General features: G+C 39.6%; 1 protein-coding gene and 1 long non-coding RNA gene across 2 annotated transcripts in view; both read left to right on the forward strand.

The window, feature by feature from the left end:
* ntpcr (nucleoside-triphosphatase, cancer-related) overlaps window positions 1–26,505 on the forward strand; it is a 68,095-nt gene that overhangs the window by 24,224 nt on the left and 17,366 nt on the right. The gene's annotated exons all lie outside the window — the stretch shown is intronic.
* On the forward strand, window positions 10,338–12,814 carry LOC134314986 (uncharacterized). The gene is made up of 2 exons (XR_010012445.1): window positions 10,338–10,989; window positions 12,326–12,814. It is a non-coding gene; the product is annotated as an uncharacterized LOC134314986 (long non-coding RNA).

Consider the following 26,505-nt stretch of genomic DNA (forward strand, 5'->3'; position numbering starts at 1 on the left):
CTAATAATTTAATTGTTGATGTAACAGACCCCCAATTATGTACTAATAAAGGTCAGACTGAATAAAGCTTAATGTATAGCAAATAAATCATTTATAAATGTCTTAGTGAGCAAAGAACAGTACAATAACAATAAGATTGCAGAGCTTCAAGTCAGTAAGTAGCAGGACTTTAATTTAGAATTTGGTAAATGAACGCAAATTGCAGAACTCAGTATCAGCATCTATTTTTGTACATTACTTACACTGCTACAAGAATGAGTACAGAGTACATATAATTAATTGACAGTTTGTTAATGCAAGAACTTAAATAATGCTTATGCCTGCACTAAGACCATTGTTAATTCAGTCAGGATTGAAAAAACACACATGGGGCGCATTATGGCATGCACCTTCTCTTGTCTTTTAGTGGAGTCCCCTTCAAAAATTTTCATGTAAGTTTTTCAAAGTTTCACTGGTAAAGACCAAGACAGGCAGCTCCTGTAAGATGCTTATCCTTGTTCTGGTGAGTCTCATTTTCCAGGTGGGGCAGTCTGGGTCCATTCTGTGAAGTGTTTGTATGTTCCCCCCATGTCTGCATGGGTTTCCTCTGGAATTTCCGATTTCCTCACACAGCCCAAAGACATGTAAGTCAAGTGTAAGTAAATTGCCCCTAGGTGTAAATGTGTTTGTCTGTGTATCTGCCCTATGATGGACTGGTGACCTGTCCCTTTGAAAATTAAGACTTGGGATAGGCTTCAAGTCAAGTCAAATTTATTTGTATAGCACTTTTTACAATAGATATTGTCTTAAAGCAACTTTACAAAGTCCAGGACCAATAGACCAAAAACCCCTGTTGAGCAAGCCAATGGTGACAGTGGCAAGGAAAAACTCCCTTAAAATTACCGGAGAAAACCTTGAGGGGAACCAGACTCAGCAGGGACCCATCCTCCTTGGTTTTTCATTATTCAGTCAAGTCTGTAATAAAGTCTGTAGTGAGTTCTGGAAATTTTCAAAGTTATAGGGCTATGTAAAAAATGCTCTTCCACCAGCTGTGATTTGTTTTAATTCTAGGACAATAAGTACCCTGTGAACGAAGTAAATGTGCTGGGTTGTAGTGCTCAATGAGTTCATTCAAATACTGCAGAGCCATGCCATGTAGCGCTTTATAGGTTAGTAAAAGTATTTTGTAATTAATGCAGAATTTAATTGGCAGCCAGTGTAGAGATAATAGAACAGGACTACAGGAATAGAACAGTGAAAATTGATGCCATGTTTATGAATAATTTTTATCAATGGTAGCATATAGAGTGTATGTATAGCATATACAGGGTGAGCCATTTATATGGATACACCTAAATAAAATGGGAATGGTTGGTGATATTAACTTCCTGTTTGTGGCACATTAGTATATGGGAGGGGGGAAAACTTTTCAAGATGGGTGGTGACCATGGCGGCCATTTTGAAGTCGGCCATTTTGGATCCAACTTTAGTTTTTTTCAATGGGAAGAGGGTCATGTGACACATCAAACTTATTGAGAATTTCAGAAGAAAAACAATGGTGTGCTTGGTTTTAACGTAACTTTATTCTTTCATGAGTTATTTACAAGCTTCTCTTTGTTTACAGCCATTGACATGTCGCAGAGGTTAACACGTGAGGAGCGGATGGAAATTGTGTTGATGTCTGGTGAACGCAGTACCCGGGTCATTGCAGCAGATTTCAATGCAAGACACCCTACGAGACCACCCATCTCCCATGCTACAGTTAGCAAACTGCTTGCCAAGTTTCGTGAAACTGGTTCAGTGTTGGATTTGCCAAAATGTGGACGCATGAAAACTGTCACTAATGAAGAAACATCAGTGGCTGTCCTAGCTTCTTTCAGCAAGAGCCCACAGCGTAGCACTCGCAGCATGTCACTGGAGAGTGGCATCAGTCGAACATCCCTTCGGCGGATATTAGCTACTCAAAAATGGCACCCTTACAAACTCCAGTTCCTGCAGCATCTCAACGAGGATGACCCAGATCGGCGCACTGAATTTGCAGAATGGGCAAAACAAAAATTGGAACAGGACCCTCAGTTTACACAGAACATTTTGTTCAGTGATGAGGCAAACTTTTATGTGAATGGTGAAGTTAACAAACAAAACCACCGCTATTGGTCTGACACTAACCCACATTAGATAGATCCCTCCAAGACTGTTGGAACACAAAAATTGATGGTATGGTGTGGTATATGGGGTACAAAGATAGTGGGGCCATTCTTCATCAATGGAAACCTCAAGGCCACTGGATATTTGAAATTGCTACATGATGATGTGTTTCCCTCTTTATGCACTGAAGCTGGCACGTTCCCTGAGTTTTTCCAGCAAGATGGTGCACCACCACATTATGGGTGTCAGGTCCGAGCATTCCTAGATGAACAGTTTCCTGGAAAGTGGATTGGTCGTCGTGGGCCAGTTGAATGGCCCCCAAGGTCTCCCGATCTGACCCCCTTAGACTTTTATCTTTGCGGTCATCTGAAGGCAATTGTCTATGCTGTGAAGATACGAGATGTGCAGCACCTGAAACTACGGATACTGGAAGCCTGTGCTAGCATTTCTTCTGCGGTGTTGCTATCAGTGTGTGAAGAGTGGGAGAAGAGGGTTGCATTGACAATCCAACACAATGGGCAGCACTTTGAACACATTTTATAAGTGGTCAGAAACTTGTAAATAACTCATGAAAGAATAAAGTTACGTTAAAACCAAGCACACCATTGTTTTTCTTGTGAAATTCTCAATAAGTTTGATGTGTCACATGACCCTCTTCCCATTGAAAAAACTAAAGTTGGATCCAAAATGGCCGACTTCAAAATGGCCGCCATGGTCACCACCCATCTTGAAAAGTTTTCCCCCTCCCATATACTAATGTGCCACAAACAGGAAGTTAATATCACCAACCATTCCCATTTTATTTAGGTGTATCCATATAAATGGCCCACCCTGTATTTAGACAGAACATTTAACATTTAAAGACAATTGTTAAACCAAGAAGTTTTCGAGAAAAAAACAGTAATAACAAACAGAACATCAGTAACCCCTACATAACATTACAATTAAAGGAGAAATAAGAAAGCCAGCCCATAAACAACACATCCCTATGGCCTTCTTAACACTTCCATAAATGTACTTCATATGATCTTTTAAGTTTGACTGCTAAATGAGAAGCTTGACCCCAGACAGTGACACAGTATAACATCATGCAATAAAATCATGGTATGCATGTACATCTTAACATTTGAAAATAGTTCAGATTAATTTTAAGTTTCTTTATGTGAACATTATATTGTAATTGGAAATCCAGTGTCACTCCTGAATATTTAAACCAATCTTCAATCAACCAATATTCAAACCAACTTCCTCAGTTTCCTTTTTCCTTCCTCACAAAATCCTTTTTTTCCTTTTTGTCTTATAGTAAAGCACATTGAAACTGCTTTGGTATAATTTAAAGTCAAACAGTTACCTGAGACACACTAATCAATTGCCTGTTTAACTTTTTTTTTAACATTCATTTTATTTAGGTTTTGTATTACATATTATTGTAATTATATATATATTATTATTATTATTATTATTAATAAATAAATAAAATGCAATTGCTTATACATAGGTCTGCTACAACACTATCATTAAAGTATTGTAAATAATAAGCAGCGGGCTTTTTTTTAACACATTGGTCCCTATATTCCAAATATGAATAAAACCTGTAGTATGCTGGGATAAGTTATTCTTCTTTTTATTTATATGTTTTTCATGATTCACATGCTGCTGAAATAACATGCTGCCATTCTTGTAACGATACTACTGATCGAAAATTGACTGAAAATTCTTCTACTGATTGAATGGAAATGTTAAATTTATTATCAATAATAAATTGCGATTTTTGTGCTTTCAGTGGCATTCAAAGTTCACCTGATTGAACTTTGACCTAGTTTGCTGCTGACCTTATCAAAGCACCTCCAATGAGACTAACTGTTTAATATGACTGTTTAAAGTGACTTAAGCAGTACGAACAACACTTAACGTGAACAAAGTTTAATCTGAACAAAGTTTAACATTAACAAAACTTAACGTGACTTGTTGTATTAAAACAACGACCATGGAATTCAATTAGTGGAAAGAACTTATGACTTAACTAAAAATTAAGAGAGGTTTAATGTTCCTGTGTCATTTTTTAGTACATTAAACCATGTTAAGCTTTTTAACAATAAGCTTAACCTGAGAAAAATACAGCTAAACATAGATAGCTGTAGATGCTTTCAAAGTGGATTTGACGGTTATTTTACACAAATGCATATGACGTTTTACCACAACGCTCAAGCCAAGGCCTAAGCAAAGTGGCAATTTGCACTGAGGCTTGCAGTTTTGCCGCTTTTCATGTGAATGCGCTCTAATTTTGTTTTAGGTTTCTGCTTATAAAAGTCCTAATTAGCAAGCTTGTTTATATGCTTCTAAAGAAATAAACTTTTTGCTTTCTTAATTCCTCAATCAGTAACAACAGAGAACATGCATTTTTTAATGCAACATCCTTTTTTTTTTAGGAGATGAATTTCATTATTCAGCTATGGTGCAGCAATGGCTTTCATCAAATCTGCTGTAATAAATAATAAAAAACAAAAATCAGTTTGTAACACACTATCCCAATTAATATTTTGAAATTACAGTAGACCCTTGAATTACATATTTAATTGGTTCCAAAGGGCTGTTCTTAAGTCAAAATTTTCGTTAGTTAAACCTATTTTTCCCATAACAAATAATGTAAATGGAATTAATCCATGCCAGACCTCCCAAACCACCCCCTTACCTAACCTTTCTAATGTCTTAAATTGTCTTTTTTGTTATGAATACAAGTATATTTTTCCTTAAATCTTAAATTATAGAATAGACATTCCTGTAATAAACAACAACACACAGTAGTACTGTACATAAAAAAAACACATCACATTTCAGTACAGTACGTGTGCTGTACCATACACCATAATAAATTTCCTTCTTTTTTTTTATAAATTGTATGTACCAGAAACAACAATAACTCTAATATTTCTCTATTATTTCCTTCTTTATTTCAGTAGTGTTGTATTTTGTAGGTGTAATTGCATTAAGGAAAGACTTCTTCTTCTTCTCTCTTACTCACTAGCAGGAGTAATTATACAACAACAAATAGTAATAGATTTTCTGACCACTACGCTTTCTTTGCACCTTCTTTGGGGCCATTTTAATATAGAATTTTACAAAATATAAAGAAAAACACTGAAAAAAAAAACACTGTCCACTGTCCGAATGTTTGCTCACTGTATATATATAGAGAGAGAGAGACGGTCGGAGTCAACTTGTTCGTGACGTCATGTGTTTTGCAAATTTTGATTCGTAATCCGAAATTTGTTCATCTGACAATCATAACCATGTTATGGTCAGACAAGCCTGTTAGTAAATTGTATGGTATTGTCACTTTTTAAAGAACACTTTTTAAAAAAAAACCACAATAATCTTACAAAATTACAAGAATTACTTGGAACACCATAATTTACTGTTCTATTCTAACTATTTTCTGTCTGTGTGCCATAGAGAGATGGACTACAAAGTAATTTAAGCTTCTTTCTGTTGTGTGCTATAAATACTCAGACTAAACCTTCACAAACACAAAGAGAACATGCAAAACTTCCTTAGGACATGAGTTCAACTAGCTCCACAGAAGCCCAGGCCAACATGAATAGCGGCATGACTAAATTCCAGTGCAATCGCCACTAGAATCCAGACAAACCACCTCAACTGAAGACACATTGCGGATCATCTTTAATCATCAACCCACAGCAGATCAACTGAATGTAATTACAGTGTATCACAAAAGTGAGTACACCCCTCACATTTCTGCAGATATTTAAGTATATCTTTTCATGGGACAACACTGACAAAATGACACTTTAACACAATGAAAAGTAGTCTGTGTGCAGCTTATATAACAGTGTAAATTTATTCTTCCCTCAAAATAACTCAATATACAGCCATTAATGTCTAAACCACCGGCAACAAAAGTGAGTACACCCCTAAGAGACTACACCCCTAAATGTCCAAATTGAGCACTGCTTGTCATTTTCCCTCCAAAATATCATGTGATTTGTTAGTGTTACTAGGTCTCAGGTGTGCATAGGGAGCAGGTGTGTTCAATTTAGTAGTACAGCTCTCACACGCTCTCATACTGGTCACTGAAAGTTCCAACATGGCACCTCATGGCAAAGAACTCTCTGAGGATCTTAAAAGACGAATTGTTGCGCTACATGAAGATGGCCAAGGCTACAAGAAGATTGCCAACACCCTGAAACTGAGCTGCAGCACAGTGGCCAAGATCATCCAGCGTTTTAAAAGAGCAGGGTCCACTCAGAACAGACCTCGCGTTGGTCGTCCAAAGAAACTGAGTGCACGTGCTCAGCGTCACATCCAACTGCTGTCTTTGAAAGATAGGCGCAGGAGTGCTGTCAGCATTGCTGCAGAGATTGAAAAGGTGGGGGGTCAGCCTGTCAGTGCTCAGACCATACGCCGCACACTACATCAAATTGGTCTGCATGGCTGTCACCCCAGAAGGAAGCCTCTTCTGAAGTCTCTACACAAGAAAGCCCGCAAACAGTTTGCTGAAGACATGTCAACAAAGGACATGGATTACTGGAACCATGTCCTATGGTCTGATGAGACCAAGATTAATTTGTTTGGTTCAGATGGTCTCAAGCATGTGTGGCGGCAATCAGGTGAGGAGTACAAAGATAAGTGTGTCATGCCTACAGTCAAGCATGGTGGTGGGAATGCCATGGTCTGGGGCTGCATGAGTGCAGCAGGTGTTGGGGAGTTACATTTCATTGAGGGACACATGTGTCTCCAATATGTACTGTGAAATACTGAAGCAGAGCATGATCCCCTCCCTCCGGAAACTGGGTCGCAGGGCAGTGTTCCAGCATGATAATGACCCCAAACACACCTCTAAGACGACCACTGCTTTATTGAAGAGGCTGAGGGTAAAGGTGATGGACTGGCCAAGCATGTCTCCAGACCTAAACCCAATAGAACATCTTTGGGGCATCCTCAAGCGGAAGGTGGAGGAGCGCAAAGTCTCGAATATCCGCCAGCTCTGTGATGTCGTCATGGAGGAGTGGAAAAGCATTCCAGTGGCAACCTGTGAAGCTCTGGTAAACTCCATGCCCAGGAGAGTTAAGGCAGTTCTGGGAAATAATGGTGGCCACACAAAATATTGACACTTCAGGAACTTTCACTAAGGGGTGTACTCACTTTTGTTGCCGGTGGTTTAGACATTAATGGCTGTATATTGAGTTATTTTGAGGGAAGAATAAATTTACACTGTTATATAAGCTGCACACAGACTACTTTTCATTGTGTCAAAGTGTCATTTTGTCAGTGTTGTCCCATGAAAAGATATACTTAAATATCTGCAGAAATGTGAGGGGTGTACTCACTTTCGTGATACACTGTACGTATGTTTTAAACATATAATTTATACGTTAATCTTCCGTGTGTTGTTGATTTAGTTTTATTTTGTTTATCGTAAAAAAGCGCTTGTGTTTACTAACGTAAATTCGTGCTGTGTTGGAAACTAGGAAACTTCTGCTACCGGCATCCGAACGAAGCCGGTTTTGTTTGTTTTTGTACTTCAGCGCATAAACATCATAATTATCCAGAATTAAAACCGTTTTCGGTCCGCACGAAGCACGTTTGTGTTTGGTTGTGTTCTGTATTTCAGCTCTTAAAACACCTCTGTTTTGTGGGGAGTTATAACCGTTTCTGTTCGTAGGAAGCGCGTTTATTTGTTTTGTACACCAGCGCATAACACCGTTTTCCTTTAGAATTACAGCCGCTTTTGTCCGAACGAAGCGCATTTGTGTTGCTTTGCTTGGTGGTTTTTGTATTCCAGCTCATCATCGCCTGTTTCATCCGGAATTAAAGCCGTTCTTCTGTGACTACCAGCAGAAGCGCCGGTGAATCCAACATAAACATCATCTCCAACTCATCTTGTAAAGCTAAGTATATTACTTTGTTACTATGGCCCCAGCAGGAGCTTTGTATCCATGTTCCGAGTGTAATATGTTCAGTTATTCCTTCTCCGTGTTTAGTGATAACTTTACATGTGATAAGTGTAGATTAGTGGTTAGTCTAACGGAGAAGATCTCAGTGTTAGAAGGGCGCATTCGGGCGTTAGAACAGACTACTACTAGTGAGGACTTAGATTCAGCTGTAGCAGCCCCGAATGCCAGCAGTTCAGGTACAGAACCCCAGACTCCGGCATTAGAGCCCTCACAGCGGGGCGACTGGGTGACGTCTCGGCGACATAGTCGTAGGGAAAAGCACCGACCATCTCAGTTGCACGTGTCCAACAGGTTTTCCCCACTCAGTGAGCCACCCGCTGAGAAGCCTGTTAATGTAAGTGCTCTGGTTATAGGAGATTCTCAGCTCCGACACGTGCGTATTGCAACCCCCATAGAGACACCAGCAACCATAGTCACTTGTATTCCGGGGGCCAGGGCGCCTGACATCAGAGCAAACCTGAAAGTGCTGGCTAATGCTAATCGTAGATTTTCGAAGATTGTTATCCACGTCGGCACTAATGATGTTCGTTTACGGCAGTCTGAGGTTACTAAGAGTAATGTTAAAGAGGTGTGTGAGTTAGCTAGGTCGATGTCTGAGGCAGTAGTGTGCTCTGGCCCCTTACCGATTCGACCCAGTGGCGAAACCTACAGCAGGTTGTTGTCGCTGAACCGCTGGATGTCTAAATGGTGCTCAGAAAACTGCATCGATTTTGTAGATAACTGGTCCACCTTTGAGGGAAGGCCTGGTCTTTTGAAGCGGGATGGTGTCCACCCCACGTGGGAGGGTGCTGCTCGCATTTCTTGCAGCATAGGTGACAGGCTTTACCACCGCGTTAGTGTAGCGGCAGATAGTGTTAAATGACTATCCAGAGCCAAGACCAGGCAGCAGACTAACAGGCCTAACCGACTGTCTGCGAGTCGCCATCGGACGTCACCTGGAATCCTTAGGTCACAAACCATTGAGACTGTGTCTGTTTACCGTGGCAGGTGTAAGCCAAAACAAAATCAAAAAGTATGTCATAATAACTTAATTAAAATTAATCTAAATGAGCATCATGAAAACCCTAGTAAAGTTAAACTAAAGTTAGGACTTCTAAACATCAGGTCACTTGCATGCAAAACAGTAATTGTAAATGAAATAATTACAGATAATTGTCTTAGTGCCCTGTGTTTAACCGAGACCTGGGCTAGACCTGATGAGTATCTAGGTTTAAATGAAGCATCTCCTCCGGGTTACAGTTATGAACATAAGCCACGTCTTAGCGGTCGTGGTGGAGGAATAGCCGCAATTTATGATAAAGACATAGGTCTTACTGTAAAATCAACTCCCATAACAAACTCGTTTGAAGTTCTTATCTCTGACATATCCAATAAATGTTCATCTGATAAAAATAGTATGTTTAAACTGGTTACTGTTTATCGACCCCCTGGTCCTTACTCAGAATTTCTTAACGAATTTGCCGATTTTCTTTCTAAATTAGTCTTATCAACTAAGAAAGCTTTAATTGTTGGTGACTTTAATATTCATTATGAGGATAAGTGTAATCCACTCAAAATTGCGTTTGATTCTATTTTAGAATCCTTAGGCATCACCCAAAATGTAACAGGACCCACTCACCGCTGTAAACATACCTTAGATTTAATACTTACTTATGGTATAAACATAGACAACCTGGAAATTATACCACAGAATGACTTAATCTCTGATCACTCCCTACTAATATATGAAGTGTCCCTGTCCAATAATATACAGCAACCAAATCGTTTTAAATGTAAGCGCACTATTACATCTGCAACTGCAGCAGCGTTCATAAACTGCCTACCAGAATTACCAAATATACCAGCATCAGAACCTAAAGAACTAGATCAGGCAACTTAAAACCTAGAAACCGTACTGCGCACAACCTTAGATAACGTAGCCCCACTCAAAACTAAACTGATTAGGGAGAAAAAACTTGCTCCATGGTACAATGACCACACATGCGCACTTAAACAAGCAGCACGGAAATTAGAACGTAAGTGGCGTCACACTACACTGGAGGTGTATAAGATTGCTTGGAAAGATGCTCTAACTGAGTATAAACATGCACTTATAAAAGCTAAATCTGTATATTATTCAACCCTAATAGAGAAAAATAAAAACAATCCTAGATTCCTTTTTGAGACAGTGTCCAAATTAACTAAAAACGCCAATGAAACTGAATCTAATATACCGCCTGACTGTACCAGTGATGATTTTTTAAAATTCTTTAATGACAAGATAGAAAAAATACGACTTCAGAGTCAGAGTGTGTCACTTGCCAATGTTAAGTATGGACTCACTCCGAGCAGCATTGGTGATAATAGTAACGAGTTAATCCAACTAAATTCCTTTAATCCAATCTCCCAAAATGAACTAACTGTGTTGATTAAATCATCGAAGTCATCATCGTGTATACTCGATCCTGTTCCAACTCGTTTACTTAAAGATTTACTCCCAGCTATTGTAGAGCCCCTGCTTACATTAATCAATGCATCCCTTAGCCTTGGGTATGTACCTAAATTGTTTAAAAGTGCTGTTATTAAACCCCTGATTAAAAAACCTAATCTTGATCCACATGTTTTATCTAATTATAGGCCAATTTCAAACCTTCCTTTTGTCTCAAAGATATTAGAAAAAGTCGTTTCCAAACAGCTATGTTCTTATTTGAATGAAAATTGTATTCATGAAAAATTTCAATCAGGATTTAGACCCAACCATAGTACCGAAACCGCATTAATTAGAGTAGTTAACGAGTTGTTAATGTCTTCTGATAATGGATGTGTCTCTTTTCTTGTTCTATTAGATCTTAGTGCAGCGTTTGATACGGTCGATCATAACATTTTACTGGAGAGGCTAGAAAATACAGTAGGTGTTAAAGGACTCGCACTCTCTTGGTTTCAATCATATTTGACTGACCGCTCTCAATTCGTTTATGTAAATAATAAATGCTCAGAAACTACAAAAGTAAAGTGTGGTGTTCCACAGGGGTCGGTACTTGGACCGCTATTATTTACACTCTATATGCTTCCACTAGGTGAAATTATTCATAAACATGGCATAAACTTTCACTGCTATGCAGATGACACACAGCTGTATATATCAGCCAAACCAAATGATACTGACACAATCAGTAAGATAGAAGATTGTGTAAACGACATAAAAAACTGGATGTCGTGTAATTTTCTTTTACTTAATTCAGATAAAACTGAGGTTTTACTTGTTGGCTCTAAAGCTGCAAGAGACAAGTTGTCTAACCTGGTGCTAAACTTAAACACGTTCTCTGTTACTCCCAGCCCAGATGTAAAAAACTTAGGTGTCACAATAGATTCAGATCTCTCCTTTGATACACACATTAATAATATTACTAGAGTTGCTTTCTATCATTTGCGTAATATCTCTAAAATAAGAAATATACTATCTGTTAATGACGCCGAAAAACTGATCCATGCGTTTATAACTTCTCGGTTAGATTATTGTAATGCTCTTCTAACTGGATGCTCTGGTAGATCCTTAAACAAACTCCAGTTAGTTCAAAATGCAGCAGCTCGAGTGCTAACTAGAACTAAAAAATTTGATCATATCACTCCTGTTCTATCATCTCTACACTGGCTGCCAGTTAAATTTCGCATTGATTACAAAATACTTTTACTAACCTATAAAGCGCTACATGGTCTGGCTCCACAGTATCTGAGTGAGCTTATTAATTACTACAACCCAGCACGTCCACTTCGTTCACAAGATGCAGGGTTACTTATAGTTCCTAGAATTAAAAAGACCAAAGCTGGTGGAAGAGCATTTTCTTACAAAGCTCCACAACTTTGGAATAATCTTCCTGCCTCTGTTCGGTATTCGGACACAGTCTCAATGTTTAAGTCTAAACTGAAAACATATTTATTTTCTCAGGCTTTTGATTAATATAGACAAAGGAGCAGAGCTTGGGGGTTCTTGGTCATAGAAACTTGTGGTGATCAGGGATGTTGGGTCGCTGTCGTTCTGCCTCTCTTGTCCAATCACTCTGGTTTGGGTAGGAGAGGTGGGCGCTGATGTCCTGTGAAAGCCTTCATGACCTTGTTACCTGCTCGCTCTCCCTTTTAGTTATGCTGTAATAATTAGGGCTGCCGGAGTCTAAAACTCTCTGTAAAACTGTTTCTCAACTAGCATTGTACATTATTAACTACATTCTCTGTTGTTTTACCCCGAGGGCATTCTGATGGAAACCTGTTTACCCGCCGAGGTTAAGGATTAAAGTCGAGACTGCCGGGACAACGATGCTGCTCCTGTCAGATGTGACGGGTCTGGAGTAATTGCAACGACAAGAAATCACTACAGACTTTATTGAAGACTAGAGCGGATAACAACTCTATTATTATTTAATTGTTTATTTATCTATTTATTACCACTGTATGACTTTTAGATCATTCAATTCTGTGTTTGTATGATTTGTGTAAATCGTGTATTTATTTAAAGTATCCTCCAGACCACCCAAGAAGGATGGGCCCTGTTGAGTCTGGTTCCTCTCAAGGTTTCTTCCTGTAATTTTCAGGGAGTTTTTCCTTGCCACAGTCGCCCTCGGCTTGCTCAACAGGGGTTTTTGTATCTGTTGGTCCTGGATTTTGTAAAGTTGCTTTGAGACAATGTATATTGTAAAAAGCGCTATATAAATAAAGTTGACTTGACATTAAAAGTAAAACCCCGTTAAAGTAAACCCCTCGTTAACCCCCCACCCCCCCATGTTTGGACTTTATACATTATTTTATGTATATGTCGCCACAACATTAACATTTACATTAATATTTTCTTTTACTGTATAGAACTCAGTTCTGTAATACAGGCAGAACTAATCGTTCATGTTACTGTGTAACTATTACAACATTTAATGCATTTTAATCAGCGTTCTTCTTCATGCACTTTATTATTATTTAACAGCTTTATTTGCTGTTTAATTGCTGTTTGCTCCTTGTTTACTGCAGAGTTAGTTCATGCAATTTAATAATGTTTGGTTGTTTATTGGCCGACAACAAGAAATACTATAATAGAAGATAAATAAATAAATGACGTGTCGGACGTCGGGCGATCGTCCAGTATAAACTAACACAACCACGTACAACATCCAGTACAGAAATCCCCATAATGTTTGTTTTTACAGATAGAGCAAATATATGCACATCACATATACAAACACAAGAGTCAGAACAACAGGAGACGCACCGTTACGTTATTATTACTTTCTCAACACTTAATGTGAAGTAAATACGTGCATGTCAGCGCGTGCATGCGCTTGTGTTGGTTTTTGAAACGAATAACGACTCGTTTTCTTGTTTTTTAACTTTGGGATTTGAAGTGAAAAACGAATAAAGGTACACGGAGCTGGAACCTTTTATCTGGACTTGTTTTCGGCATTCTCTACAGAATACGTTATTCTGCTGCTCATCTGACACTTTGAATTCGAACCATCTCCAAATAATTACAAAATTAGTCATTATTTTTCTTTTTAGTAAACAGCTCCTCTTCGATAGCTTCTGTCATGTCTTTATCCGTCTCCATGCTATCGCTGCCTGCAGGACTTACTGGTGAAGCGGTGGGGAGGGGCGAGTTGTGTTCAGTGAGGGAGAGGGGCGGGGCAGGTGAACATGTGCAGAGACAAACTGGGAGAAGAGAAAGACGAACTGTCGGATCTAACTGGAACGCAACATTTATATCGATATATGCGATATTGTCTTATCTTATATCGCGTATGAAAATATATCGATATTTTTAAAATATCGATATATCGCCCAGCCCTACACTGTATATAGGCTAGTCTGCATACCTTCATAAATGTTGGCATGGTGGTTTAGATATATGTAGTAAATTTAGTAGTAATTCTTCAGTAATTCTGAAGATTTGTCTACACTACATTAATTTGTTTACCAGTTCACTAAGCTTGTCATACAATTATTTCATTACTTGTCTTCTTTAATTTCTACTTTCTACTCCTAATTTCTTAATTAATTTCTACCTTTATATATTCCTGTATGTGTTTACTTTGTTTCTCTTTTTTATCATTATACTTACATTTTGTATATGTTTTATGATTTTGTATTTTACTATTATCACAAAGGAGTTTTCTAACTAACAAAGAATTCAGTAAATTTGAGCAATTAAATTTGCCTTAGATATTATTATTATTATTCCTACTATACAGTGGGGCCAAAAAGTATTTAGTCAGCCACTGATTGTGCAAGTTCTCCTACTTAGAAAGATGGGAGAGGTCTGTAATTTTCATCATAGGTACACTTCAACTATGAGAGACAAAATGAGGGGAAAATAAATCCAGGAAATCACAATGTAGGATTTTTAAAGAATTTATTTGTAAATTATGGTGGAAAATAAGTATTTGGTCACCCACAAACAAGCAAGATTTCTGGCTCTCACAGACCTGTAACTTCTTCTTTAAGAAGCGCTTCTGTCCTCCACTCGTTACCTGTATTAATGGCACCTGTTTGACCTCGTTATCTGTATAAAAGACACCTGTCCACAGCCTCAAACAGTCAGACTCCAAACTCAACCATGGCCAAGACCAAAGAGCTGTCGAAGGACACCAGAAAGAAAACTGTAGACCTGCACCAGGCTGGGAAGAGTGAATCTACAATAGACAAGCAGGTTGGTGTGAATAAATTAACTGTGGGAGCAATTGCAAGAAAATGGAAGACATACAAGACCATTGATAATCTCCCTTGATCTGGGGCCCCACGCAAGATCTCATCCCATGGGGTCAAAATGATCATGAGAAAGGTGAGCAAAAATCCCAGAACTACACGGAGGGACCTGATGAATGACCTGCAGAGAGCTGGGACCAAAGTAACAAAGGCTACCATCAGTAACACACTACGCCGAGAGGGACTCAAATCCTGCAGTGCCAGGCGTGTCCCCCTGCTTAAGCCAGTACATGTCCAGGCCCGTCTGAAGTTTGCCAGAGAGCATATGGATGATCCAGAAGGGAGAATTGGGAGAATATTGGGGCCAGTGATAGCTCAGTGGTTAAGGTACTGGACTAGCAAACAGAAGGTTGCCGGTTCAAGCCCCGCCACCACTAAGTTGCCACTGTTGGGTCCCTGAGCAAGGCCCCTAACCCTCAATTGCTCATCGTGTTCCGCTCATTGTGTTAGTCGCTTTGGATAAAAGCGTCTGCTAAATGCTGAAAATGTAAATGTAAAATGTAAATATCATGTAAAAACTCAACTCGTCGTGTTTGGAGGAAGAAGAATGCTGAGTTGCATCCCAAGAACACCATACCTACTGTGAAGCATGGGGGTGGAAACATCATGCTTTGGGGCTGTTTTTCTGCAAAGGGGACAGGACGACTGATCTGTGTCAAGGGAAGAATGAACGGGGCCATGTATCGTGAGATTTTAAGCCAAAACCTCCTTCCTAATAAAAACTCCGGTAAGAGCAGAGGGGGAGGGCTATGTATTTACTCTAATAATCGGTGGTGCACGAATGTTACCATCATAGAGAAGCTTTGCTCGCCTGATTTAGAGTACATTACAGCAAAATGCCGACCCCTTTATCTGCCACGAGAGTTCACCATCGTCATTGTCATTGCTGTGTATATTCCTCCAAGTGCTAACACCAAGATAGCATTAAGTACACTGCTTACAACGATCAACACACTGCAGTCTGCTCACCCTGAAGGGATTTTCATCATAGCAGGAGACTTCAATCAAGCTAATTTGAAAACTGTCCTTCCCAAATTCTACCAATATGTGACATGCGCCACCAGGGGCAGAAATACATTGGACCATGTTTACAGTAACATCAAGGAGGGATACAAAGTCTCCACCCTCCCCCACCTAAGCACGTCTGATCACCTATCACTCTTTCTCACACCTGCATACAGACCCATCATCAGCAGAACAAAGCCTTCTGTGAAAACCATCAAGATCTGGCCAGAAGGAGCTTCCATTCAACTCCAAGACTGTTTTGAGCGCACTCACTGGGACCTATTTGCACAAGAAAACATAGAGGAATATACATCCACTGTCCTGTTTTACATACAGTCTTGTGTGGATAATGTCACTGTTGACAAGCGCATCAGATGCTTTCCAAACAACAAGCCATGGATGACCAGGGAGGTTAAGTGCCGACTGAGGGACCGCAACACAGCCTTCAGGTCGGGAAATGGCGAACTTTACAGCACTGCCAGGTCCAACCTGAAGAGAGCCATCAAAGACGCAAAAGCAGCGTACAGGCTGAAGATTGAGGGCCATTTCAGTGATGGCAACCCCCGGCATGCATGGGAAGGCATCCACCACCTCACAAACTACAAAGGCAATAAAAACACAATCACCAGTAGCAGTGACTCACTAGTGGAGGAACTGAATTATTTCTTTGCACGCTTTGAGGTGGATGCAGTGGAGGAAGCAGAGACCAGGACAGCACCACTGCAAACTGCTGACAGCCTAGCACTTACTGTGAGTACAGAGGATGTCAGGAGAGTGCTCCGCAGTGTGAACCCCAGGAAAGCGACTGGCCCAGACGGAATTTCAGGGAGGGTACTTAAGGACTGTGCATATCAGCTGGCAGAGGTGTTCAAAAACATCTTCAACCTCTCTCTGTCCCACTGCACTGTCCCTAAATGTTTCAAGTCTGCCACCATTGTGCCTCTTCCAAAGAAAGCCACAATCAACAGCCTGAACGACTTCAGACCGGTGGCTCTCACCTCCACGATGATGAAGTGCTTTGAAAAACTGGTTCTGAAGCACATACAGTCTTCACTCCCATCCACCCTGGACCAACATCAGTTTGCCTACAAAGGCAACAGGTCAACAGAAGACGCCATCAACACTGCTCTCCACGTGGCACTGACTCACCTAGAACATCAGGGAACATATGTGAGGATGCTGTTCGTGGATTTCAGCTCAGCGTTTAATACAGTTATTCCCAGCAGACTGGTATCCAAGCTGCTAAACCTGGGTGTCAGCCAGCACACATGCAGGTGGATTAAGGACTTTTTAACAAACCGCCCACAGTCTGTTAGGATGGGGGCCCATCTCTCCCCTGTTCTGACACTGAGTACTGGAGTTCCACAGGGCTGTGTGCTGAGCCCTCTTCTTTACTCCCTCTACACCCACGACTGTACACCAACCCACAGCACAAACTCAACCATCAAGTTTGCAGATGACACCACTGTAATTGGATTAATACAAAATGGAGATGAGTCTGCCTACAGGGAAGAAGTCCTCAAACTGTCTGAATGGTGCCCCCATTAACAACCTGGCACTCAACACCTCTAAAACAAAAGAGATGGTCATCAGCTTCAGGAGACAGAGAGAGGAACCTACACCCTTAGACATCGGAGGAAACACAGTAGAGAGAGTGTCTAATTTCAAATTCCTAGGCACACATATCTCCCAGGACCTCACATGGACTACCAACACCACCTCTCTAGTGAAAAAAGCACAGAAGCGGCTCTACTCTCTTCAGAGGGTCATCAAATCAGCTCAGAGAACCATCAACACTGAGCTGCCTTCACTAGAGAACATTTACAGAACCCGATGCCTGCGTTGGGCCACAAACATCATAAAGGACTCATTTCACCCTTGTTGCAACCTGTTCTCCTTGTTGCCCTCTGGTAGGCGCTATAGGAGTATCAAGGCCCGTACTTCCAGACTCCTGAAAAGCTTTTACCCCTCCGCTATAAAAACACTGAACTATCAAACTTTACATCCTAGGAAATAATGTGCAATTTATAGGGACTGTGCAATAACCTTCTTCTTCTTTTCTTTTCTGTAAAGTTCTTAAAACCACATGTTTATTTTTGTATCTAGATGTGTATATGTTTATTTTGTAAATACATGTGTGTATATACTGTATATGTCTGTGTGTACATACATGTACCGTCAAGGAGCTGCTCAAAAAATTTCGTTGTGCACTGTGCAATGACAATAAAGGCATTCTATTCTATTCTATTCTATTCTATTCCATCAGTGAGAGCATTGAAGATGGAACGTGGCTGGGTCTTCCAGCATGACAATGATCCCAAACACACCGCTCGGGCAACGAAGGAGTGGCTCCGTAAAAAGCATTTCAAGGTCCTGGAGTGGCCTAGCCAGTCTCCAGACCTCAACCCCATAGAAAATTTGTGGAGGGAGTTGAAAGTCTGTGTTGCCCAGCGACAGCCCCAAAACATCACTGCTCTAGAGGAGATCTGCATGGAGAAATAGGCCAAAATACCAGCTACAGTGTGTGCAAACCTGGTGAAGACTTACAGGAAACATTTGACCTCTGTCATTGCCAACAAAGGTTATGTTACAAAGCATTGAGTTGAACTTTTGTTATTGACCAAATACTTATTTTCCACCATAATTTACAAATAAATTCTTTAAAAATCCTACAATGTGATTTCCTGGATTTTTTTTTCTCATTTTGTCTCTCAAAGTTGAAGTGTACCTACACAGCAAAAACTGGAGTGTTGAAATTTCAGAGTTAAACATTTCAGAGTTGATTTTCACTCTCAAAGTGTCATTTTAACACATTCGGATTGAAATTGTGTTCAGTGTTGGAGTTATTTGGCAGAGTTGATTGGATTGGTGTTAACCTAACTTAGATTAACTTAAACTCCGCCCATGCATTTAGATTTAATTAAACTCTGCCCATGCATTTTACTCGGTTGGAGACAAGGAGACGACGGTGCTATTTTCCTCCTCTCAAGTTTACGCGGTAAGTGTAATTAATTCAGTCTTAATGTATACATTGATGATGATATTGTCAGTCTAAAACATAGCTGTACTGAAGGATGTGTGTGTGAGAGTGAGAAAGTTTCTGTTGTAAGTACGCTGCACAAACTGACTGCAGCTGATTGCTGCCACTTAAGTTACATCAGCTGCTTTTGGTCCTGTGTGATTTTTTGTTTGCGTGTTTAGCCGTCTAGTCAGCTAGGTTAGCAAGCTAAATGACTTGTTTTCTCCCTGCCTGATGGGGAACTGTGTACTGTGGTTGTTTTGTGTTCTTTTTTCAATGATTATTCTGGGCAAATGGTTAACATATTGGTGGCTCATATGATTGATAATCATGGGTATGTGTGTTCCATATTCTTTTTATTTGTGCCAAATAACTGCATGACAATTGCATAAATTTAAATTACATATTTAATCTCTTTTAAGATTAAATGAAAATCTGAGAAGATGATGAGGGAGATTTTTCAGCACCGCCAGAAACTTAATGATCCAGGCAGATGTGCTGATATCCTTTCCACCTTCCCAAGATTTCTGAATACAAAAGGATTGGTAAGTTTGGAATGATGTTTATACTGGGTTGAAATTAAGCATTTAATGTAGTAGAACAACTAGTAGTTTAAACTTAATTCTTCATTAAAGGCTGAACAAGATTCTCCTGTTTTGATGACGAGACGGAATGCGTTCTTCAAGCCGAATATCATAAAAGAGGCCAAGAGGCTCACTTCAACACCAGAGCTGCGTCACGTGTTGCAGAAAGTTCACCAGGAAGTGATCTTGAGTCGACATGTGTGTTTTGCGTGTTTTAATGCATTTGCTATAATTTTCACCTTTCATAGTTTATAGACTGGACAATCATTGTCTGTTTACTGTTCTTAATATATGTCTCTTCATTGTTACTTATCTGGTCACTACTGCACTTTAACTGTATTATATGTAAATAATCTCTATCTTCTGGTTAGATGCTACTGTGTTTCGTTGGCTCTGTACTTGTACTCTGCACAAAGACAATAAAGTTGAATCTAATCTAATAATTGCAGTCTTTTTTTGCATTAATTTATGCATTCATTATTGTAGAGTTTAAGATTTAGTTTGTTTATTCTCTGTTTCAAAGTTTATCTGATTTAAGGGAAAATATGACCAATAGATAGACGTTTCAAAACTCAACAGCTCTCTGTAAAAGTATTAAATTTGATGAATTTTCCATTATTTGATTGTGACTTTGTCTTCAGCCTATGACTAACAAATGGCCTGTTGTTGCTTTCTTGCATCTTTTGCATCTTCAACCACCACCAGGAAAATTAAATGTTATTTTTGAAAATTATTTGGTGTATTGGAATTAATTCTGCTTATTATTAGAAGAATAATTTAGGGAGTTAAATGAACACTACTGAAATGGTAAAATATAACTCAGAGCAGTGGCTTTTTTTGTTTTTTGTTTTTAGATAGAACCCAACAGTGGTTGCATAGCAGAGCCTGGATTTGAACCACCAATCTTCCGGTTGATAGCCCAAAGCTCTACCCACTAGGCTACCACTGTCCAAGTTCAGCCAAAGTTTGTACTCCCTTAATTACTTTAACTTTGTTTTATGAGTTAAAACAGGAACTCTGACAAGGTGTTAAACATTTAACTATTTTGAAAGTGTTGATTTAACTCTTAAGAGTGTGGAGCTATATAAACCCTGAAGAAGTGTTAAAATTAACTCCGTGGGAGTTAATTCAACACTGGACTTTTTGCTGTGTATGGTGAAAATTACAGACCTCTCTTTTCTTTCTAAGTAGGAGAACTTGCACAATCAGTGGCTGACTAAATACTTTTTGGCCCCACTGTATGTCTATGTCATCAATGTTCTTGTCATCAAGTTTATCTCATTTTGAGATATTTTGTCCATAGGACTGGTGCTCAATTTAACTAATTAGTTTATTATATATTTTTTTTACTTTTAATATTATTATTATTATTTTATTATTTTATGTATGCATTTTTTCCTTTTTTTCTCATTTTAGCATAGCCAATTAGTCCTTTCACTGCTGGGGACCCCGATTGCATCAGAGATCTGCCTGACACACTGCCAGTTGTGCCTGTTAGTGGGCGGTCAGCTGAGTAAAAGATTATTACTGTGTAGGGCTTAGCTTAGATTGAAATGAGCTCTTTGTGACATGAGAATACGTCACGTGATAAAGTTGTACATTAATCAGCAAATTAATTCGAAATAATCAGGCAAAATATCTTAAAATAAAATATATGCATAATACATTTTTTACATGTTCAGCATTTAGCAGACGCTTTTAGCCAAAGCGACTTACAGTATTGTGACAGTATACAGTCTGAGCAATTGAGGGTTAATTACACACAGGCCTCCAGGAACAAAATGAACATTATATTATTAACTTTGCTGTTTTTTTTTTCTTTTCCTGTTTATTTTACAAAAGTCTTTGAGACGCAAAGGTGGGCACAAGATCTTTAGTTTGTTAACAAATGCATGAGAAAAGTATTGAAATGTTTAAAAACAATGTTCCTCAAAGAAAAATTTGCATATTTCTTCCTGTACAATGCATAATCTCATTAAATGATTTCATGAATCTGAAGGAATTTCAGTGTGGAAAGGACAAGGGCACAAGCCTAAGTTGAACACCTGTGATCTCTGATTCCTCAGACAGCACTGCATCAAGAACAGGCATTCATCAATAGCTGACATGGGCAAGGGATTACTTTTGCCAACCTTTGTCAAGCACTACAATATGAAGTTACATTCACAAATGGATATGTACTGTGGTCAGACAAGTCAGACAGTTGAGTTAAAGGACCATCCAGTCTGTTATCAGCAACAAGTCCAAAAGCCAGGGCCTGTCATAATATGGGCTTGTGTCAAGGCAAAGGTAATAAATTGGCAAAGGTAGGTTACACTTCTGTGATGGCAGCATTAATGAAGAAAAGTACATTGACAATTTAAAGCAATATACACTGCTTTCAAAATATGACATCTTTTTTAGGGATGTCTGTGAATTTTTAACAACACAATGCAAAACCACAGGCTGCACATATAACAAGGGCATAACTGTAGAAGAAAAGGGTACAGGTACTGTCTGCAGTCCTGACCTGTCCCCAACAGAGACTGTGTGGAGAATTTTGAAATAAAAAATGCATGTACTGCTGAACACACCAAAACTAAAGAGATGATGGTGGACTTCCGAAGAGACAATCTTAATTGAGGGGGTTAATTTTAAGGTGGTCAGTGCTTACACATACCTGGGGCTATGGACAGAGCCGTCTCTATTTCTTGAGGAGGCTTGGGTCCTTCAAAATCTGTAAAAAAAAAAAACTCCTGCTGATGTTCTACCAGTCTGTTATCTCCACTGTCCTCTTATATGGTGAGTTGGGGAGGCAGTATGAAGAAGAGCAACACTACCTGACTGCAGGCTGGTGAGGAAAGCTGGCTCTGTAGAACTAGACACTTTTATGCAGGTAGCTAAGGAACAAACACTCAAAAATCTTTTATCTATATGGATTAAACACACCATCCTCTGAACAGCACAATCACCAGGCAGAGGAGTGTGTTTAGTAACAGACTGCTGTCTCTGTCCTGCTCTACAGACAGGCTGTGAAAGTCCTTTGTACCCCAGGCAGTCAGACAGCGGGGACGTTAAATCGGACTTTAACTCATGCACACACTGACACTTATACCATCATGTCAAACCTACATATAATTCTTTGATAATTCTTTTATATTTTTTATAATTATATGTAAATATTGGTTATAATCTATACAGCTGCTTCTATTGTATATAATAATTTATACCTATATCTAATATATATATATTATTAATTTTAATTGTATTTTAAGCCAGTGTCAGAATCTATCTATCTATCTATCTATCTATCTATCTATCTATCTATCTATCTATCTATCTATCTATCTATCTATCTATCTATCTATCTACAGTGTATCACAAAAGTGAGTACACCCCTCACATTTCTGCAAATATTTTATTATATCTTTTCATGGGACAACACTATAGAAATAAAACTTGGATATAAGTTAGAGTAGTCAGTGTACAACTTGTACAGCAGTGTAGATTTACCGCCACACATGCTGGACACCATCTGAGCCAAACAAGTTTATCTTGGTCTCATCAGACCACAGGGCATTCCACTAATCCATGTTCTTGGACTGCTTGTCTTCAGCAAACTGTTTGCGGGCTTTCTTGTGCGTCAGCTTCCTTCTGGGATGACGACCATGCAGACCGAGTTGATGCAGTGTGCGGCGTATGGTCTGAGCACTGACAGGCTGACCTCCCACGTCTTCAACCTCTGTAGCAATGCTGGCAGCACTCATGTGTCTATTTTTTAAAGCCAACCTCTGGATATGACGCCGAACACGTGGACTCAACTTCTTTGGTCGACCCTGGCGAAGCCTGTTGCGAGTGGAACCTTCCTGGAAAACTGCTGTATGACCTTGGCCACCATGCTGTAGCTCAGTTTCAGGGTGTTAGCAATCTTCTTATAGCCCAGGCCATTTTTGTGGAGGGCAACAATTCTATTTCTCACATCCTCAGAGAGTTATTTGCCATGAGGTGCCATGTTGAATATCCAGTGGCCACTATGAGAGAATTGTACCCAAAACACCAAATTTAACAGCCCTGCTCCCCATTTACACCTGGGACCTTGACACATGACACCAGGGAGGGACAACAACACATTTGGGCACAATTTGGACATGTTCACTGTGGGGTGTACTCACTTATGTTGCCAGCTATTTAGACATTAATGGCTGTGTGTTGAGTTATTTTCAGAAGACAGTAAATCTACACTGCTATACAAGTTGTACACTGACTACTCTAAGTTATATCCAAGTTTTATTTCTATAGTGTTGTCCCATGAAAAGATATAATGAAATATTTGCAGAAATGTGAGTGGTGTACTCACTTCTGTGATACACTGTATCTATCTATCTACCACCTACCTACCTACCTACAGTGTATCACAAAAGTGAGTACACCCCTCACATTTCTGCAGATATTTAAGTATATCTTTTCATGGGACAACACTGACAAAATGACACTTTGACACAATGAAAAGTAGTCTGTGTGCAGCTTATATAACAGTGTAAATTTATTCTTCCCTCAAAATAACTCAATATACAGCCATTAATGTCTAAACCACCGGCAACAAAAGTGAGTACACCCCTAAGAGACTACACCCCTAAATGTCCAAATTGAGCACTGCTTGTCATTTTCCCTCCAAAATGTCATGTGATTTGTTAGTGTTACTAGGTCTCAGGTGTGCATAGGGAGCAGGTGTGTTCAATTTAGTAGTACAGCTCTCACACTCTCTCATACTGGTCACTGAAAGTTCCAACTTGGCACCTCATGGCAAAGAACTCTCTGAGGATCTTAAAAGACGAATTGTTGCGCTACATGAAGATGGCCAAGGCTACAAGAAGATTGCCAACACCCTGAAACTGAGCTGCAGCACAGTGGCCAAGATCATCCAGCGTTTTAAAAGAGCAGGGTCCACTCAGAACAGACCTCGCGTTGGTCGTCCAAAGAAGCTGAGTGCACGTGCTCAGCGTCACATCCAACTGCTGTCTTTGAAAGATAGGCGCAGGAGTGCTGTCAGCATTGCTGCAGAGATTGAAAAGGTGGGGGGTCAGCCTGTCAGTGCTCAGACCATACGCCGCACACTACATCAAATTGGTCTGCATGGCTGTCACCCCAGAAGGAAGCCTCTTCTGAAGTCTCTACACAAGAAAGCCCACAAACAGTTTGCTGAAGACATGTCAACAAAGGACATGGATTACTGGAACCATGTCCTATGGTCTGATGAGACCAAGATTAATTTGTTTGGTTCAGATGGTCTCAAGCATGTGTGGCGGCAATCAGGTGAGGAGTACAAAGATAAGTGTGTCATGCCTACAGTCAAGCATGGTGGTGGGAATGCCATGGTCTGGGGCTGCATGGGTGCAGCAGGTGTTGGGGAGTTACATTTCATTGAGGGACACATGAACTCCAATATGTACTGTGAAATACTGAAGCAGAGCATGATCCCCTCCCTCCGGAAACTGGGTCGCAGGGCAGTGTTCCAGCATGATAATGACCCCAAACACACCTCTAAGACGACCACTGCTTTATTGAAGAGGCTGAGGGTAAAGGTGATGGACTGGCCAAGCATGTCTCCAGACCTAAACCAAATAGAACATCTTTGGGGCATCCTCAAGCGGAAGGTGGAGGAGTGCAAAGTCTCAAATATCCGCCAGCTCCGTGATTTCGTCATGGAGGAGTGGAAAAGCATTCCAGTGGCAACCTGTGAAGCTCTGGTAAACTCCATGCCCAGGAGAGTTAAGGCAGTTCTGGGAAATAATGGTGGCCACACAAAATATTGACACTTCAGGAACTTTCACTAAGGGGTGTACTCACTTTTGTTGCCGGTGGTTTAGACATTAATGGCTGTATATTGAGTTATTTTGAGGGAAGAATAAATTTACACTGTTATATAAGCTGCACACAGACTACTTTTCATTGTGTCAAAGTGTCATTTTGTCAGTGTTGTCCCATGAAAAGATATACTTAAATATCTGCAGAAATGTGAGGGGTGTACTCACTTTTGTGATACACTGTACCTACCTACCTACCTATCTATCTTTTAACAACAACCCTATACTGTTGCACATCTTGAGAGCATATCTTTATCTCTTGGTATTCTCAGTACCAATATGTCTTTTAAGTGGGAAAAGGAATGGCAACATTACAGAGTGGGAAATGCTTTCATCTCAACTTTTTGGAAGATATTGCAGTCCTGAAACGCAAGAATGCTAACAAATTAAAATTGTTGAACAGACAAAACATGAAATATCTTGGGTTTAAACTGTCTGCAAAGACATTAAAGTAAATGTAAGAAACATTTGTTTTATTATGTCTTTTATTTATTCATTTATTTATTCATTTACCGATTTTTTATTCTTCATACTGTCCCACCTTTTTGGGTTGTACTTTATCAATTAAATAAAGAGTCAAAAGAATTAACAAATCACAGATTGTTCTTTTTATTAAAGAATTGAAGTTATTTATTTAACGTTTCTGGAAATAGGGTTTGTAATAAACCATGTCACAAAGCACAAATCATCTTAAATTGAGTTCCATTAACCTGACAGTAATTCATTGTAACTAAATGGACTTATAAGTCAGATGATAACTAGGTCAGCCTACAGCCTCAGTACAAGTTCAAAGGCAACTCACAATGGTATGTACCTTCAGGAAATGGTCTCTAGAAGCCGAGGAGACTCTTAAAGACTGCTTTGCGTTCCCTGAATGTAGTTTGCTACAGGAATCACATGGAGACAATATTAAGGGGATCACACTTTGGCATGGATATTCCTGTAAAAACTGTGTGTTGCTTTGCTAACAACAAGCTTTAGAGACAAGAACCAGGAGAAGCTTTGGAGTGTATCAATGAAACTCCACTTATGAGAGGCCAAAAAGTCCTACAGGAGAAAGGATAAGCAGAAGTTACAGGAAAATAACAAAAGGGAGTTCTAAGATTGTATGATGACCATTATGGGTTGCAGGCAGAGGAACTATTAAGTTGGTCAGTAAAATCAATGGAAAACTTTTGTCAGTTAAATAAATGTTTAAGGAAATGTACAAATAACAGATTCTAGTGTTTACT

Source organism: Trichomycterus rosablanca, chromosome 5, assembly GCF_030014385.1.
Source record: "Trichomycterus rosablanca isolate fTriRos1 chromosome 5, fTriRos1.hap1, whole genome shotgun sequence".
Classification (NCBI taxonomy): Eukaryota; Metazoa; Chordata; class Actinopteri; order Siluriformes; family Trichomycteridae; genus Trichomycterus; species Trichomycterus rosablanca.